This window comes from Hemiscyllium ocellatum, chromosome 8 (genome assembly GCF_020745735.1).
Source record: "Hemiscyllium ocellatum isolate sHemOce1 chromosome 8, sHemOce1.pat.X.cur, whole genome shotgun sequence".
NCBI classification, from domain to species: Eukaryota; Metazoa; Chordata; class Chondrichthyes; order Orectolobiformes; family Hemiscylliidae; genus Hemiscyllium; species Hemiscyllium ocellatum.
The window spans coordinates 17118687-17139290 of NC_083408.1; positions in this window are offsets into that span (position 1 = coordinate 17118687).

Sequence of the window (20604 nt, forward strand, 5' to 3'; positions counted from 1 at the left end):
GTGGATGGGTGTTTTGGGGCAGTGTGTGTCATGGTTGTGGACTGTGTGCGTGTGTGCGTGTGAGCGTGAAGGTGTGGGTGGTGTGGTGCAGTGTGTGTCATGGTAGTGGAGTGATTGGGAGTGAGAGTGATGCTGGGGCAGGTGTGGGGCAGTGTATGTGATGCTTTTTGAGTGTGTGGCTGTGACCATGATGATGGGGGTGCTGTGGGGCAGGTTGTGTGAGGGCAGTGGTGTTTGTGGTGGTTAACGTGATGGTGCGGGAGCTGCGGGACAGTTTGTGAGGGGGTGGTGGAGTGTGTTGGGGAGAGCGTGACGGTGAGGGTGGTGTAGGGCTGTGTATGTGATGGTAGTCGAGTGTATGAGTGTAAGCGTCACAGTGGGGGTGGTGTGGGACAATGTGTGTGATGGTGGTGGAGTATGTGGGGGTGAGCGAGACAGTGGGGGTGGTGAGGGACAGTGTGTGTGATGGTGGTGGAGTGTGTGGGTGAGCATGACTGTGAGGGTGGTTTGGGGCAGTGTGTGTGATGACGGTGGAGTGTGTGGGTGTGAACGTGACTGTGGGAATAGTGTAGGGCTGTGCATTTGATGGTGGTGGTATGTGTGGTGGTGAGTGTGACGGGGTGGTGTCGCAGTGTGTGAGATGGTGGTGGAGTGTTGGGGTTGATAGTGACGGTGGGGTGATGTGAAGCAGTGTGTGTGTGTGTGTGTATGTGTGGCTGGTGGAGTTTGTGGGGTTGAGCGTGATGTTAGGGCTGGTGTGGGGCTGTGTATGTGATCGTAGTGAAGTGCATGGGGTAAGCGTTTGAGTGGGGGTGGTGTGGGACTGTGTGTTTGATGGTGGTGAAATGAGTGGGTGTGAGCGTGACGGAGGTGGTGGTATGGGGCAGTGTGTGTGATGGTGGTGGGATGCATGGTAGTGAGCGTGATGTTAGGTTTGGTGTGGCGCATTGTGTTATCGAGGTGGAGTGAGTGGGGGTGAGCATGATGGTGGGTGTGGGGTGCTGCAGTGTGTGTGATGGTGGTGGAGAGTGTGGGATTGAGCGTGAATGTGTGGGTGGTGTGGGGCAGTGTGTCTCATGGTTGTGGACTGTGTGCATGTGAGCGAGATGTTGGAGGAGGTGAGGGGCAGTGCGTGTGATGGTGGTGGAGTGTGTGGCTGTGAGCATGATGGTGGGGGTGTTGTGGGGCAGGTTGTTGTGAGGGCTGTGGTGTGTGTGGTGGTGAGCGTGATGGTGCAGAGTGCTGTGTGGAGTGTTGGGGTGATCATGACCGTGGGGGTGGTGTGGAGCTGTGTGTGTGATGGTGGTAGAGTGTGTGTGGGTGATCGTGACTGTGGGGGTGGTGTGGGGCTGTGTTTGTGATGGTGGTGTAGTGTGTGGAGGGAAGCGCGACTGTGAGGGTGGTGTGCGGCAGTGTGTGTGATGGTGGTGGTATTTAAGGGGTTGAGTGTGACGGTGAGGGTGGTGTGGGGCTCTTTGTGTGAAAGAGTGGAGGAGGGTGTTTGATGAGCATGACAGTGAGGGTGGTGTGGAGCAGTGTGTGTGATGGTTGTAGAGGGTGTTGGGGTGAGCGTGACGGTGGGGATGGTATGGAGCAGTAAGTGTGATGGTGGGGGATAGCGTGGAAGAGAGAGATTGACGATTGGGGCCTGTGCAGGGGAGTGAACGGGACAATGGGAGCGTGTGGGAGAGTGAGCGTGACGGTGGGGAAGTGTGAGGAAGTGTTGCTGATGGTAGGGAAGTGTATGGGGAGAGAGTGACGGTGGGGGTGTGTGCAGGGTAGTGAACGGGATGGTGTGGGGCAGTCAGTGAGACTGTGGTGGAGTGTGTGGGGGTGAGCGTGATGTGGTGTGTTGTGTGTCTTGTTGTGTGATGGTTTTGGTGTGTGTGGCGGTTAGCAATACGGTGGGGGTGGTGTCGGGCAATGTGTGTGATGGTGGTGGCATACGTGGGATTGAGCGTGACGATGAGGGTGGGGTGGGGCAGTTTGTGTGATGGTGGTGAGTATGTGGTGTTCAGTGTGACGGTGGATGTATATGGACCAGTGCCTGTGATGGTGGTGGAGTGTGTGGGTGTGAGCGTAACAGTGTGGGTGGTGTGGTTCAGTGTGTCTGATGGTGGTGGCATGTGTGGTGGTGAGCGTCATGGTGGGGGTAATGTGGCACAGTGTGTGTGAAGTTGGTGGAGGTGTGTGGGGATAGGCGTGATGGTGGGGGTGGTGTGGTGCAGGTTGTGTGATGGTGGTGCATTGTGTGGGAGTGAGTTTGACGGTGAGGTAGGTGTGGGGCAGGTTGTGTGATGATGGTGGTGTGTGTAGGGATAGGCGTGATGGTTGTGGTAGTGTGGTGCAGGTTGTGTGATGGCAGTGCATTGTATGTGAGTGAGCTTGATGTTGAGGTAGGTGTGTGGCAGTGTGTGAGGGTGGTGGAGTGTGTGTGGGTGAGCGTTACAGTGAGGGTGTTGTGGTGCAGTGTGTGTGAAGATGGTGGAGTGTGTGGGTGTGAGCGTTAGGGGGATGGTGTTGTGGTGCAGTGTGTGTGAAGGTGGTGGAGTGTGTGGGGGCAAGCGTGTAGGTGAGGGAGGTGTGGTTTGGTGTGTGTGATGGTGGTGGAGTGTGTGGGAGTAAGCGTGACAGTGAGGGTGGAGTGGGGCAGTGTGTGTGATGGAGGTGTGTGTGTGGGTGAGCGTGACGGAGGTGGTGTGAGGGTGGCAGTGTGTCTGATTGTGGTGGAGGGTGTGGGAGTGAGTGTGACGGTGGGGGTGTTGTGTGGCATTGCGTGTGAGAGTGGTGGCGCGTGTGGTGGTGAGCGTGATGGTGTGGTGAAGTCTGTGTGAGGGTGGCAGTGTGCGTGGTGGTGAGCGTGATGGTGTGGTTGGTGCGTGTCTTGCTGTGTGATGGTTTTGGTGTGTGTGGGAGTTAGCATGATGGTGGGGGTGGTGTCGGGCAATGTGTGTGACTGTGGTGGAGAGTGTGTTGTTCACAGTGGTGGTGGGTGTGGTGTGCGGCATAGTCTGGGGTGTTGGTGGCATGTGTGGGTTTGAGCGTGACGATGAGGGTGATGCAGGGTACTTTGTGTGATGGTGATGGAGTGTGTGGGAGTGAGCGTGACGGTGGGAGCGGTGTGGGGCAGTGAGTGTGGTAATGGTGAAGTGTGTGAGGTGAGCATGACGGTGACGGTGGAGGGGGACAGTGTATGTGATGGTGTTGGAGTGTATGGGGGCGAGCATCATGGTGCAGGTGCTGTGGGGTGTCACAGTGATCCCCCACTGTCACCCTGACCCCTCTTACTCACACTCCATCGCCGTCACAATGCTCCCCTCACACTCACTCCATCACCGTCACACTAACCCCCTCTCACTCACTGCATCAACCTCACCCTGACCCCCATCACTCACTCCATCACCGTCACCCTGACCCTGTCACACTCACTCCATCACCGTCACACTGATCCCCTCACACTCACTCCATCACCGTCACAATAAACCCCTCACACTCACTGCATCAACCTCACGCTGACCCCCTAACACTCAATCCATCACCGTCACCCTGACCCTGTCACACTCACTCCATCGCTGTCACCCTGACCCCTCACACTCACCCCATCTCGGTCACCCTGACCCCCTCTCACTTAGTCCTTCATTGACACCCTGACCACCTCACACTCACTCCATCAGCATCAACATGACCCTCTCACACTCACTCCAACTCCATCACCTCGACCCCCTTACACTCACTCTATCACCGTCACACTGGCCCTCTCACACTGACTCTATCACCGTCACACCGTCACATCTTCATCGCAATAACCCCCTCTCACTCACTCCATCACTGACACCCTGACCACTTCACACTCACTCCACCGCCATCAACCGGGACTCCCTCACACTCACTCCATCAACGTCACCCTGATCCCTTCACACTTACTCCATCACCGCCACCCTGACGACCTCAAACTCACTCCATCACCGTCACATTGAACCCCTCACACTCATTCAAACATGGTCACACAAACTCCTGCACACTCACTCCATTATTCTCACCCTGAACCCCGGACACTCACTCCATCACCATCACCCTGACCCTCTGACACTCACTCCATCACCATTACAGTAAACCCCTCACACTCACACCATCACCGTCACCCTGAAACCCTCACATTCACTCCATCTCCATCAAACTAACCCCCTCACACTCACTCCATCACCGTCACCCTGACACTCTCTCTCACTCACTCCATCACCAGCAACCTGACCTCCTCATACTCACTCCATCACCGTCATACTGATCCCCTCACACTCACTCCATCACCGTCACCCGTACCCCCTCACAATCACTCTGTCACCTTCATCCTGAATCCCTCACACTCACTATATCACCTTCTCTCTCACTCTCTACTTCTTTCTCTCTCTCTTCCATCAACGTCACCCCGACCCCCTCACAATTACTGTATCATCGTCCCACTAATCCCATCACACTCACTCCATCTCCATCTCCTCACACTCACTCCATCACCGTCACAAATTCCCCTCACATTTACTCCATGACCGTCACACTGACCCCCTCACACACACTCCATCAGCGTCACCATGAGCCACTCACACACACTTTATCTCTGTCACTTTGACCCCCTCACCCTCGCTCCATCATTGTCACACTGACCTCACAATCTCATTCGTTCTCCGTCACATTGACGCTCTCACACTCTCGATCACTATCACACAGAACCACTCACACACTCGCTCCATCACGGTTACCCTGACCCCCTCACACTCACTCCATCATCGTCACCATGAGCCACTCACACACACTTTATCTCTGTCACTTTGACCCCCTCACCCTCGCTCCATCATTGTCACACTGACCTCACAATCACTCCATCACCGTCACCCTATCCCCCACACTCACTCCATTTCGATCAACCCGACCCACTCACACTCACCCCATCTCCATCGCAATGACCACCTCACACTCACTCCATCACCGTCACACTGACCCTCTTGCACTCTCTCCGTCACCGTCACACTGATCCCGCCACAAATGCTCCATCGCCATCGCTCTGACCCCTGTCACTCACTCCATCACTGACACCCTGACACATCACACTCACTCCATCAGCATCAATCTGACCCTCTCACACTCACTCCATCTCCATCACACTGACCCCCCACACTCTCTCCGTCACCATCACACTAATCCCCTCACAAACGCTCCATCACCATCGCCCTGATGCCTCTCACTCACTCCATCACTGACACCCTGACCACCTCACACTCACTCCATCAGCATCAACCTGACCCTCTCACACACACTCCATCGCCGTCACCCTGACCCCCTCACACTCACTCCATCTCCGACTCCCTGACACCCTCACACACTCCATAACCGTCACACTGATCCCCTCACACTCACAGCATCACTGTGAACCTGATACCCTCACGCTCGCTACATCAACCCGACACTGACCGCCTCACACTCACTCCATCACCATCAGTTAAACCTACTCAAACTCATTCCATCATCGACACCCTTATCCCCTTACAGTCATTTCATCACTTTCAACCTGAACCCCTCACACTCACTACATCACCGTCATCCTGACCCGCTCATGCTCACTCTGTCACCGTCACCCTGACCCTCTCACACTTGCTCCACCACCGTCACCCTGATCCCCTCAAACTCATTCCATCACCATCACACCTATCCACTCACACTCACTTCATAACCGCCACACCGATCCCCTCACACACAATGCATCACTGTGAACCTAATAACCTCACACTCGCTCCATCACCCTCACCCTGACCACCTCACACTCACTCCATCATGGTCACACTGACCGGCTCACGCTCACTCCATTATTCTCACCCTGAACCCCTCACACTCACTCTATCACCCTCACCTGTCACACTCACTCCATCGCCATCACTCTGACAGCCTCACACTCACACTCGCTCCATCACCGTCACCCTGACCTCCTCAAATTCACTCCATCACCGTCATCCTGACCGCTCACACTCGCACCATCACCGTCCCCCAGACCCCTGATACACACTCATCTCCATCAAACTAACCCCCTCACACTCACTCCACCAAAGTCAACCCGTCACCCTCACACTCACTCCATCACGGTCAACATGATCCCCTCACAATTACTCCATCGCCATCACCCTGACTCTCCCTCACTCACTCCATCAGTGTCACACTGACTGCCTCACACTCACTCCATCAGCGGCTACCTGAGCAATCTCACTCACGCCATTATCATCACTCTGACACGGTCACACTCACTCAATCACCTTCACCCTGACGCTCACACTCACTCCATCAGCATCAGCCTGATCCCCTCCCACTCACTCTGTCACCATCACCATGACCATCTCACACTTGCTCCATCACCGTCACCATGACCCCCTCAAACTCATTCCATCACCATCACACTTATCCACTCATATTCACTCCATAACCATTACACTGATCCCCTCAAACCCACTGCATCACCGTGAACCTGACTCCCTCACACTCGCTCCATCACCCTCACCCTGAGCCCCTAACACTCACTCCATCATGCTAACAATGAGCCCCTCACACTCACTCCACTATTCTCACCCTGAACCCCTCGCACTCGTCCCATCACTGTAACCCTGACCCCACACTCTCACACCATCACGGTCCCACTAAACCCCTGACACTCACTCCATCTCTACCAAACCAACATCCTCACACTCACTCCACCAAAGTTAACCCGACACACTCACACTCACTCCATCATGGTCACCATGTTCCCCTCACAATTACTCTATCACCCAACCATGACTCTCCCTCCCTCACTCCATCAGTGACACACTGACTGCCTCATGCTCACTCCATCAGCATCACCCTCAACAATCTCACTCACTCCATTATCATCACTCTGACACCAACACACTCACTCAATCACCTTCACCCTGACCTGCTCACACACACTCCATCACCGTCATCCTGACGCTCTCACACTTGCGCCATCGCCACTACCCTGACCCCCACACACTCATCCATCACCTTCACCGAGACCCCCTCATACTCGCTCCATCACCATCACCCTGACAAACTCACACTCACTGCATCACCGTCACACTGACCCACTCACACTCAGCCCACCACCATCACCCTGACTCCCTCACATTCACTCCATCACCATCACTCGGTCAAACACACACTCGCTCCATCACCATCACAGTGATCCTCTCACAATCACTCAATCACCGCATCCCTGACCCCTCACGCTCCCTGCATCACCGTCACCCTGATCTCCTCACACTCACTCCATCACTGTCACCCTGACAACCTCACAATCACTCCATCACCGACAGCCTGACCCTTTCACATTCTCTCCATCACCATCACACTGATCCCCTCACACTCACTCCATCACTGACACACCGACCACTTCACACTCACTCCACCACCATCAACCTGACTCCCTCACATTCACTCCATCACCGTTACACTGATCCCCTCACACTCACTTCATTACCGTCACCCTGACCCCTTCACACTTACTCCATCACCGCCACCCTGCCAACCACAACTCACTCCATCATCGTCACACTGATCCCCTCGCACTCACTCCATCACTGTCACACTGAACCCCTCACACTGACTGCATCAATTTCACCCTGACCCCCTAACACTAACTCAAACATGGTTATACAGACCTCCTCACACTCACTCCATTATTGTCACCCTGACCCTGTTACACTCACTCCATCACCTTCACCCTGACCCCCTCACAGTCTCTCCATCTCCGTCACCCTGACCCTCTGACACTCACTCCATCACCGTCACAGTAAACCCCTCACACTCACACCACCACCGTCACCCTGAACCACTCACACTCACTCCATCTCCATCAAATTAACCCCCTCACACTCACTCCATCACCGTCACCCTGACGCTCTCTCTCACTCACTTCAGCACCAGTAACCTGACCTCCTCACACTCACTCCATCACCGTCACACTGATCCCCTCACACTCACTCCATCACCGTCATCCGTACCCCTTCACAGTCACTACATCACCTTCATCCTGAATCCCACACACTCACTACATCACCTTCTCTCTCTTTCTTTCTCTCTCTCCATCAACGTCACCCTGACCCCCTCACACTTACTGTATCATCGTCCCAATACTCCCATCACACTCACTCCACTTCCATCGCAGTGACCCCCTCACACTCACTCCATCACCGTCACAAATTCCCCCCACACTCATTCCATGACAGTCACACTGACCCCCTTACACACACTCCATCAGCGTCACCCTGAGCCCCTCAATCTCACTCCTTCTCCGTCACATTGATGCTCTCACACTCTCCATCAACCTCACACTGAACCCTTCACACACACTCCATCACGGTCACCCTAACCCCACACACTCGCTCCATAATGGTCACCCTGACCCCCTCACACTCACTCCATCACCGTCACCCTGACCCACTCACTCACACTCCATCTCCGTCACTTTGACCCCCTCACACTCACACCATCTCCGTCACCCTGACACACTCACACTCACTCCATCACCGTCACACTGACCCCTCACACTCACTGTAACAACCTCACCCTGACCCCCAACACTCACTCCATCATGGTCACAGAGACCTCCTCACACTCACTCCATTTTTCACACCCGGAACCCCTCACACTCACTTCATCACCATCACACTGACCCTGTCACACTCACTCCGTCGCCATCACCCTGACCCCTCACACATCACAACATCACCGTCACCCAGATCCCCTCACACTCACTCCATCTCCGACACCCTGACACCCTCACACACTCCATAACTGTCACACTGGTCCCGTCATATTCACTGCATCACTGTGAACCTGATACCCTCACACTCGCTCCATCAATCTCACCCTCACCGCCTCACACTCACTCCATCATGGTCACATTGACTGGCTCACACTCACTCCACTATTCTCACCTTGAACCCCGCACAGCCACTCTATCACCCTCACCCTGACCCAGTCACACTCACTTCATCGCCGTCACCCTGACACCCTCACACTCACACTCGCTCCATCACCATCACCCTGACCTCCTCACATTCACTCCACCACCGTCATCCTGACCGCTCACACTCGCACCAACACCTCCCCCAGTCTCCTGATACACATTCATCTCTATCAACCTAACCCCCTCACATTCACTCCACCAAACTCAACCCGACACCCTCACACTCACTCCATCACAGTCAACATGATCCCCTCACAATTACTCCATCACCATCACCCTGACTCTCCCTCACTCACTCATCTGTGTCACACTGACTGCCTCGCACTCACTCCATCAGCGTCACCCTGAGCAATCTTATTCACTCCATTATCATCACTCTGACACGGTCACACTCACTCAATCACCTTTACCCTGATGGTCTCATACTTGCTCCGTCACAGTTACCCTGACCCCCTCACACTCACTCCATCACCATCACCATGACCCCATCACACTCATTCCATCACCGTAACCCTGAACCCCTCACACTCACTGCAACACCATCGCACTGATCCCCTCAGACTCGCTTCATCGCTGTCATCTCCGACCCCCTGACACCCTGAAACTCACTCCATCACCATCACCCTGAACCCCTCAAATTGACTCCATCACCGTCACCCTGACCCACTCACACTCACATCATCACCGTCAACCTGACCCCCTCACATTCACTCCATCACCGTCGCCCAGATCCCCTCACACTGACTCCATCACCGTCATACTGATCCCCTCACACTCATCCGTCACCGTCACAGTGATCCCCTCACACTCTCCATCACCTTCACACTGACCACCTCACACTCATTCCAACTCTGTCACCCTAACCCCCTCACACATTCTCCATCACCTTCACCCTGACAACCTCACACTCACTCCAACACTGTCACACTGATCTCCTCACAGTCTCTCCATAACTGTCGCTCTGATCCTCTCAACTCGCTCCATCAACGTCAGACTGAAGCCCTCACACTCATTCCATCACTGTGACACTGAACCCATCACACTCGCTAAATGACCGTCAGATTGAAACCCTCATACTCATTCCATCAACGTCACCCTGACCCCACCACTCTTGCTCCATCACTGTCACACTAACTTCATCACCGTCATCCTACCCCACTCGCATTCGCTCCATCACCATCAGATTGAACCCCTCACACTCACTCCATCACCGTCACACTGACCCGTTCATGCTCAGCCCACCACCGTCACACTGAACCCCTCACACTCTCTCCATCACCATCACGCTAATCCCCTCACACTCACTCAATCACTGTCTTACTGATCCCCCCACACTAACTCCTTCGCCGACACCCTGATCCCTTATTTACTCCATGACTGTAACCTTGACCCACTGGCAATCACACCATAACCAGCAACCTGATTCCCTCACACTCACTCCATCACCGACACACTGACCACCTCACACTCTCCATCACCTTCACACTGACCACCTCACACTCATTCCAACTTTGTCACCCTGACCCCCTCATTCTTACTCCATCACCTTCACCCTGACAACCTCGCACTCACTCCGTCACTGTCACACTGATCTCCTCACACTCACTCCAACACTGTCGCTCTGATCCCCTCACACTCGCACCATCACAGTCAGACTGAACCCCTCACACTCGCTCCATCACTGTCAGACTGAACCCCTCACACTCATTCCATCACCGTCAAGCCTGACACACTCACTCTGGATCCATCACTGTCACACTGACACCCTCACACTCACTCCATCGCCGTCACTCTTAAACCATCACGCTCACCCTATCTCTGACACGCTGACCCCCTGACACTCACTCCATCGCCAAAACCCTGAACCCCTCATATTGACTCCATCACTCTGACCCACTCACACTCACATCATCACCAGCAACCTGACCTCCTCACACTCACTCCATCGCCGTCACACTGATCCGTTTATGCTCAGCCCATCACAGTCACACTGAAACTCACACTCTCTCCATCACCATCACGCTGAACCCTCACACTCACTCCATCACTGTCACAGTGATACCCCCACACTCACTCTATCGCCGAAGTCCTGAACCCCTTATTGACTCCATCACTGTAACCCTGACCAACTCACACTCATACCATCACCGTCAACCTGATCTCCTCACATTCAGTCCATCACCGTCAGACCGAACCCCTCAAACTTGCTCCATCACCGTCAGACTGAACCCCTCACACTCACTCCCTCACCGTCACACTGACCCCATCACACTTCTTCCCTGATCGTCAGTCTGATTCCTTCACACTCACTCCATTGTCGACACCCTGAACCCCTCATTGACTCCATCTCTGTCACCCTGACCCCCTCACACATACTCCATCACCTTCACCGTGACAAGGTCACACTCACTCCATCTCTGTCACACTGATCCCCTCACAGTCGTTCCATCACTGTCGCTCTGATCCCCTCACACTCGCTCCACCAACGTCAGACTGAACCCCTCACACTCACTTCATCACTGTGACATGGAACCCAGCACACTCGCTAAATGTCCGTCAGATTTAAACCCTCACATTCATTCCATCAACATCAACCTGACTGCCTCACTCTCTCTCCATCACCGTCAGACTGAACCCTTCACACAAACTCCATTACCATCACCCTGAACCCCACGCACTCGCTCTGTCGCCGTCAGATTGAACACCTCACACTCACTCCATCACAGTCACACTGACCCGTACACGATCAGTCCATCATTGTCCCACTAAACCCCTCACTCTCTCTTGCCATCACCATCACGCTAACCCCCTCACACTCTCTCCATCACTGTCACCCTGAACCACTCACACTCACTGCATCGCCTCACCTGACCCTCTCAAACTCGCTCCATCACCATCAACCTGACCCCCTCACATTCACTCCATCCTCGTCAATCTGATGCCCTCACACTCACTCCATCACCCTCACCCTGACCCTGTCACACACACTCCATCACTGTCAGCTGATCCTCTCATTCTCACTCCATCGCCGACACCCTGACCCCCGACACTCACTCCATCACCGTCACCCTGAACCCCTCAAATTGACTCTATCAACGTCAGCCTGACCCATCACACTCACTCCATCACCCTCGCCCTGACCCCCTCACACTAACTCCATCACCATCACACTGACACCCTCACACTCACTCCATCACCGTCACCCTGACCCACTCACAATCTCATCAACTCCGACATACTGACACCCTCACCCTCGCACCATTACCATCAGACTGAACCCCTCACACTCACTCCATCTCCGTCACACTGACCTGCTCACACTTGCTCCATCACCGTCAGACTGAACCGCTCACACTCACTCCATCACCATCACACTGACCAGTTCACACTCGCTCCATCACCGTCAGACCGTACCCCTCACACTCACTCCATCACAGTCACACTGACCCCATCACACTTCCTCCATGACCGTCAGACTGAACCCCTCACATCAGTCCATCACCGTCAAGCCTGACACTCTCACTCTGGATCCATCACTGACAGACTGACCCCCTCACTTTCACTCCATAACTGTAACCCTGACCCTCTCACTCTCTCTCCATCACCAACACGCTAATCCCCTCACACTCACTCCATCACTGTCTCACTGATCCCTCCACACTCATTCCATCACCAGCAACCTGAACCCCTCATACTCACTCTATTGCCGTCACCCTGACCCTCTCACACTTGGTCCTTCACCGTCAACCCGATCCCCTCACACTCACTCCATCACCCTCACCATGACACTTTCACACACACTCCATCACTGTCACCTGTTCCCTTCACACTCAATCCATCCCCGACACCCTGAACACCTGACACTCCATCAACATCACCGTTAACTTCTCAATTTGATGCCATTATCGTCATCCTGACCCCATCACACACACTCCATCACCATCGCCCTGACACCCTCACACTCACTCCATCACCGTCACCCTGACCACCTCACACTCACTCCATCACCATCACCCTGATACCCTCTCACTCACTCCATCACCGTCATCCTGAGCCCCTCACACTCACATCATCACTGTCACCCTGACGCTCTCACACTCACTCCATTACCGTCGCCCTGACCCTCACACTCACTCCATCACTGTCACCATGACCCCATCACACTCAATCCATCTCCTTCACCCTGAACCTCTCACATTCACTCCACCACCATCACCCAGACCCCTCACAAGCACTCCATCACTGTCACGCTGACCCCTCACACTGACTCCATCACCGTCACAATGACCCCCTCAAACTCACTCTGTCACCATCACCCTGACCCCTCATACTCACTCCATGTCCATCACACTGAATCCCTCACACACCCTCCATCACTGTCACCCTCACACCCTCATACTGACTCCACCACTGTCACATAGAACCCCTCATAATCTCTCCATCACTGTCACACTGACATCATCACACTCCATCTTCCTCACCCTGTCACACTCACACTCACTCCATCAGTCAGCCTGACTAACTCAGACTCACTCAACCACTGTCACCCTGAGCCCCACATGCTCGCTCCATCACCGTCACCCTGAATCCCTCTCACTCACTCCATGATCGTCACCCTGACCACCTCACACTCACTTCATCAATGTCACACTGACAACCCTCACACTCACTCCATCACCGTCACCCTGACCCCCTCACACTCACACCATCACCGTCGCCATGACATCTTCACACTCACTCCACCACCGTCACCCTGAACCTCTCACACTCACTCCATCACTGTCACACCGAATCCATCACACTCATGCCATCTCCGTCACCCTGACGCCCTCACACTCACTCCATCATCTTCACCCTGACACCCTCACCCTCACTCCATCAATGTCACCCAGACCCCCTCACACTCACACCATCAACGTCACCCAAACCGCCTCAGACTCACTCGATCACCGTCTCCCTGACAACATACACTCAATCCATCACTGTCACCCTGATGCCCTCACACTGACTCCATCGCCATCACACTGAACCCCTCACACTTCTCAATCACTGTCACCCTGAGTCTCACACACTCGCTCCATCACCGTCACCCTGAACTCCTCACACGCACTCCATCACTGTCACCCTGATGCCCTCATACTGACTCCATCGCCCTCACACTGAACCCCTCACACTCACTCCATCACTCTCACCCTGACGCCCTCACACTCACTCCATCACCGTCACCCTGACCCACACACTCACTCCATCACCGTCACCATGACCCCATCACACTCCCTCCATCTCCTTCACCCTGAACCTCTCACACTCACTCCACCACCATCACCCTGACCCCTCATATTCACTCCATCACCGTCATAATGACCCCATCACACTGACTTCATCACAATCATACTGACCCCCTCACACTCACTTCATCACCATCACCCTGCTACCCTCTCACTCACTCCATGACCGTCACCCTGACCCCATCACACTCACTTCATCACTGTCACCCTGACTACCCTCGCACTCACTCCATCACTGTCACCCTGGTCCACTCACACTCACTCCATCATCATTACCCTGACCCATTCACACTCCATAACCATCACCATGACACCCTCACACTCACTCCATCATCATCACCCTGACGGCCTCACACTCACTCCATCACCGTCACACTGAACCCATCACACTCACTTCATCGCTGTCACCCTGACTACCCTCACACTCACTCCATCACTGTCACCCTGCTCCACTCACACTCACTCCATCATCATTACCCTGACCCATTCACACTCCATAACCATCACCATGACACCCTTACACTCACTCCATCGCGATCACCCTGACCCCCTCACACTCACTCCATCAACGTTACCATGAGCCCATTACACTCAATCTATCTCCTTCACCCTAAACCTCTCATACTAACTCCACCACCATCACCCAGACCCCTCATTCGCACTCTATCACTGTCACCCTGACCCCTCACACTCACACCACCACCGTCATAATGACCCCATCACACTGACTTCATCACCATCACCCTGAAACCCTCACACTCACTCCATCACCGTCACAATGACCGCCCTCACATTCACTCCGTCACTCTCACCCTGACAACCCTCACACTCACTTCATCACTGTCACCCTGACAACCCTCACACTCACTCCATCACTGTCACCCTGACCCTCTTCACACTCACTCCATCATCGTGGCCATGACTCCTTCACACACAATCCATCTCCTTCACCCTGAACCTCTCACACTCACTCCACCACCATCACCCAGACCCCTCACACACACGCCATGATCGTCACCCTGCCGCTGTTACACTCACTCCATCACTCTCACCCTGACGCCCTCACACTCATTCCATCACTGTCACCCTGACCCACACACTCTCTTCATCACCGCCACCATGACCCCATCAGACTCAATCCCTCTCCTTCATCCGGAACCTCTCACACTCACTCCACCACCATCACCCAGACACCTCACACGCACTCCATTACTGTCACCCTGACCCCTCACATTCACTCCATCACCGTCATAATGACCCCATCACACTGACTTCATCACAATCATACTGATACCCTCACACTCATTCCATCACCATCACAATGACCGCCTCAGACTCACTCCCTCACCGTTACACTGACCACTCACACTCACTCCATGTCCGTCACACTGTACCCGTCACACACACTCCATTATTGTCATCCTGACGCCCTCACACTGATTACATCGCTGTTAAACTGCCCCCCCCGGACTCTCTCCATCACTGTCAACGCGACGCCCTCACACTGACTCCATCGCTGTCACACTGAACCCTCATACTCTCTCCATCACTGTCACCCTGACTTCATCACACTCCATCTTCCTCACCCAGTCACCCCCACACTCACTCCATCAGTCACCTGTCCAACTCACACTCACTCAATCACTGTCACTCTGAGCCCCACACGCTCTCTCCATCACCGTCACCCTGACACCCTCTCACTCACTCCATGACCGTCACCCTGACGCCATCACACTCACTTCATCACTGTCACCCTGATAACCCTCACACTCACTCCATCACTGTTACACTGAATCCTTCACATTCACGCCATCTCTGACACCCTGACGCCCTCACTCTCACTCCATCATTGACACGCTAACACCCTCACACTCACTCCATCACCGTCATAATGACTCCCTCAAACTCACTCCATCATCATCACCCTGACACCCTCACCCTCACTCCATCAACGTCACCCAAACCCCCTCACACTCACTCCATCAACGTCACCCAAACCCCCTCAGACTCACTCTATCAACGTCAACCTGACCCCATGCACTCACTCCATCACTGTCACCCTGACGCCCTCACACTGACTCCATCGCTGTCACAATGAACCCTTCACACTTCTCAATCACTGTCACCCTGAGACTCACACACTCGCTCCATCACCATCACCCTGAACCCCTCACACGCACCCCATCAGCGTCACCCTGACACCCTCACCCTCACTCCATCAACGTCACCCAAACCCCCTCACACTCACTCCAACAACGTCACCCAAACCCCCTCAGACTCACTCTATCACCGTCACCCTGACACCCTCACACTCACTTCATCACCGTCACCCTGACACCCTCACACTCACACCATCACCGTCAACCTGACCCTCTCAGGCTCACTTCATCACTGTCACCCTGACGCCCTTACACCCACTCCACCACCGTCACCCTGACACTCACACTCACTCCATCACAGTCACCATGACCCCATCACAGGCACTCTATCACTGTCACCCTGATCCCACACACTCACTCCATCACCGAAATAATCTCCCCATCACACTGACTTCATCACCATCACCCTGATGCCCTCACAGTCATTCCATCACCGTCACAATGACCCCCTCAGACTCTCTCCCTCACCGTCACCCTGACCCCTCACTCACACTCCATGACCGTCACACTGAACCCCTCACACACCCTCCATCATTGTCACCCTGACGCCCTCACACTGACACCATCGCTGTTACACTGCCCCCCTCAGACTCCCGCCATCACTGTCACCCCGACGCCCTCACACTGACTCCATCGCTGTCGCACTGATCCCCTCACACGCACTCCATCACCGTCACCCTGACCCCTCACACCCACTCCATGACCGTCACACTGAACCCCTCATACTCCCTCCATCACTGTCACCCCGACGCCCTTACACTGACTCTATCGCTGTCACACTGATCTCCTCACACTCACTTCATCACCGTCATCCTGACCCCCTCACACTCAGTCCTTCACTGTCATCATGACCCCATCACACACACTCCATCACTGTCACACTGAATCCTTCACATTCACGCCAACTCCGACACCCTGACACACTCACACTAACTCCATCACCGTCGCCATGAGCCCTTCATCACCGTCACATTGAACTTCACACTCTCACTCCATCACTGTCATCATGACCCCATCACACTCACTCCATCACTGTCACACTGAATCCTTCACATTCACGACATTTCCGACACCCTGACTCCCTCAAACTCACTCCATCATCATCACCCTGACACCCTCACCCTCACTCCATCAACGTCACCCTGACCCCTCACACCCACTCCATGACCGTCACACTGAACCCCTCACACACCCTCCATCATTGTCACCCTGACGCCCTCACACTGACACCATCGCTGTTACACTGCCCCTTCAGACTCCCTCCATCACTGTCACCCCGACGCCCTCACACTGACTCCATCTCTGTCACACTGATCTCCTCACACTCACTTCATCACCGTCACCCTGACCCCCTCACACTCAGTCCTTCACTGTCAACATGACCCCATCACACTCACTCCATCACTGTCACACTGAATCCTTCACATTCACGCCAACTCTGACACCCTGACACACTCACAGTCACTCCATCACCATCGCCATGAGCCCTTCACACTCACTCCATCACCGTCACATTGAACTTCACACACTCACTCCATCACTGTCATCATGACCCCATCACACTCACTCCATCATTGTCACACTGAATCCTTCACATTCACGACATTTCCGACACCCTGACTCCCTCAAACTCACTCCATCATCATCACCCTGACACCCTCACCCTCACCCCATCAACGTCACCAAAACCCCTCACACTCACTCCATCAACGTCACCCTGACCCCTCACACCCACTCCATGACCGTCACACTGAACCCCTCACACATCCTCCATCATTGTCACCCTGACGCCCTCACACTGACACCATCGCTGTTACACTGCACCCTCAGACTCCCTCCATCACTGTCAACTCGACGCCCTCACACTGACTCCATCGCTGTCACACTGATCCCCTCACACTCACTCCATCACCGTCACCCTGATCCCTCACACCCACTCCATGACCGTCTCACTGAACCTCTCATACTCCCTCCATCACTGTCACCCTGACGCCCTCACACTGACTCCATCGCTGTCACCCTGACCCCCTCACACTCAGTCCTTCACTGTCATCATGACCCCATCACACTCACTTCATCACTGTCACACTGAATCCTACACATTCACGCCAACTCCGACACCCTGACACCCTCAAACTCACTCCATCATCATCACCCTGACACCCTCACCCTCACCCTCACTCCATCAACGTCACCAAAACCCCTCACACTCACTCCATCAACGTCACCCAAACCCCCTCAGACTCACTCTATCAATGTCAACCTGACCCCATGCACTCACTCCATCACTGTCACCCTGACGCCCTCACACTGACTCCATCGCCGAGACACTGAACGCCTCACACTTCTCAATCATTGTCACCCTGAGACTCACACATTCGCTCCATCACCATCACCCTGAACCCCTCACACGCACTCCATCAGCGTCACCCTGACACCCTCACCTTCACTCCATCAACGTCACCCAAACCCCTCACACTCACTCCAACAACGTCACCCAAACCCCCTCAGACTCACTCTATCACCGTCACCCTGACACCCTCACACTCACTTCATCACTGTCACCCTGACGCCCTTACACCCACTCCACCACCGTCACCCTGATCCCTCACACTCACTCCATCACCGACATAATCACCCCAACACACTGACTTCATCTCCATCACCCTAACGCCCTTACACTCATTCCATCACCGTCACAATGACCCACTCATACTTACTCCGTCACTGTCACCCTGACCAATCACTCTCACTCCATGTCCGTCACAATGAACCCCTCACACACCCTGCATTACTGTCACCATGACGCCCTCGCACTGACTCCATCGCTGTCACACTGAACCCCTCATACTCTCTCCTCACAGTCACCCTGACATCATCACACTCCATCTTCCTCACCCTGTCACCCTCACATTCACTGCATCAGTCACCCTGACCAACTCACACGCACTCAATCACTGTCAACCTGAGCCCTACAAGCTCACTCCATGACCGTCACCCTGACTCACACTCACCCACTCCATGACCGTCACCCTGACCCCCTCACACTCACTTAATGACTGTTTCCCTGACAACCCACACACTCATCCATCACCGTCACCATGACCCCCTCACCCTCACTCCATCACCGTTGCCATGACCCCTTCACACTCACTCCATCACCGTCACCCTGAACCTCTCACACTCACTCCATCACTGTCACCATGACCCTATCGCACTCACTCCATCACTGTCACATTGAATCCTTCACACTCATGCCATCCCCGTCACCCTGACGCCCACACACTCTCTCCGTCATTGTCACCCTGATACCCTCACACTCCCTCCATCACCGTCAGAATGACACCCTTAAGCGCACTCCATCATCGTCTCCCTGATACCCTCACCCTCACTCCATTACCATCACCCAAACATCCTCACTCTCACTCCATCAAAGTCACCCAAACTCCCTCAGACTCACTCTATCACCGTTACCCTGACCACATACACTCACTCCATAACTGTCACCCTGACGGCCTCACACTGACTTCATCGCCGTCACACTGAAACCCTCAAACTTCTCAACCACTGTCACTCTGAGCCTCACACACTCGCTCCATGACCGTCACCCTGAACCCCTCACAGGCACTCCAGCAGCGTCACACTGACGCCCTCACACTGACTCCATCGCCATCACACTGAAGTCCTCACACTCACTCCATCACTGTCACCCTGACATCATCAAACTCACTCCATCACCATCACCCTGACCCACTCACACTCACTCCATCACCATCACCATAACCCACTCACACTCACTCCATCACCATCATCCTGACCCATTCAGACACACTCCTTGACCATCACCATGACGGCCTCAAAGTCACTCCATCACTGTCACACTGAAACCCTCACACTCACTCCATCACCGTCACCCTGACCTCCTCACACTCACTTCATCACCATCACCCTGACACCCTCACACTCACTCCATCACCGTCAGCCTGACCCTCTCACACTCACTTCATCACCATCAACCTGACACCCTCAGACTTACTCTATCACCGTCACCCTGACCCAATCACACTCATTCCATCACCATCATCATGACCCCGTCACACTCACTCCATCACCATCATCCTCACCCCCTCACACACACTCCATTGCCATCACC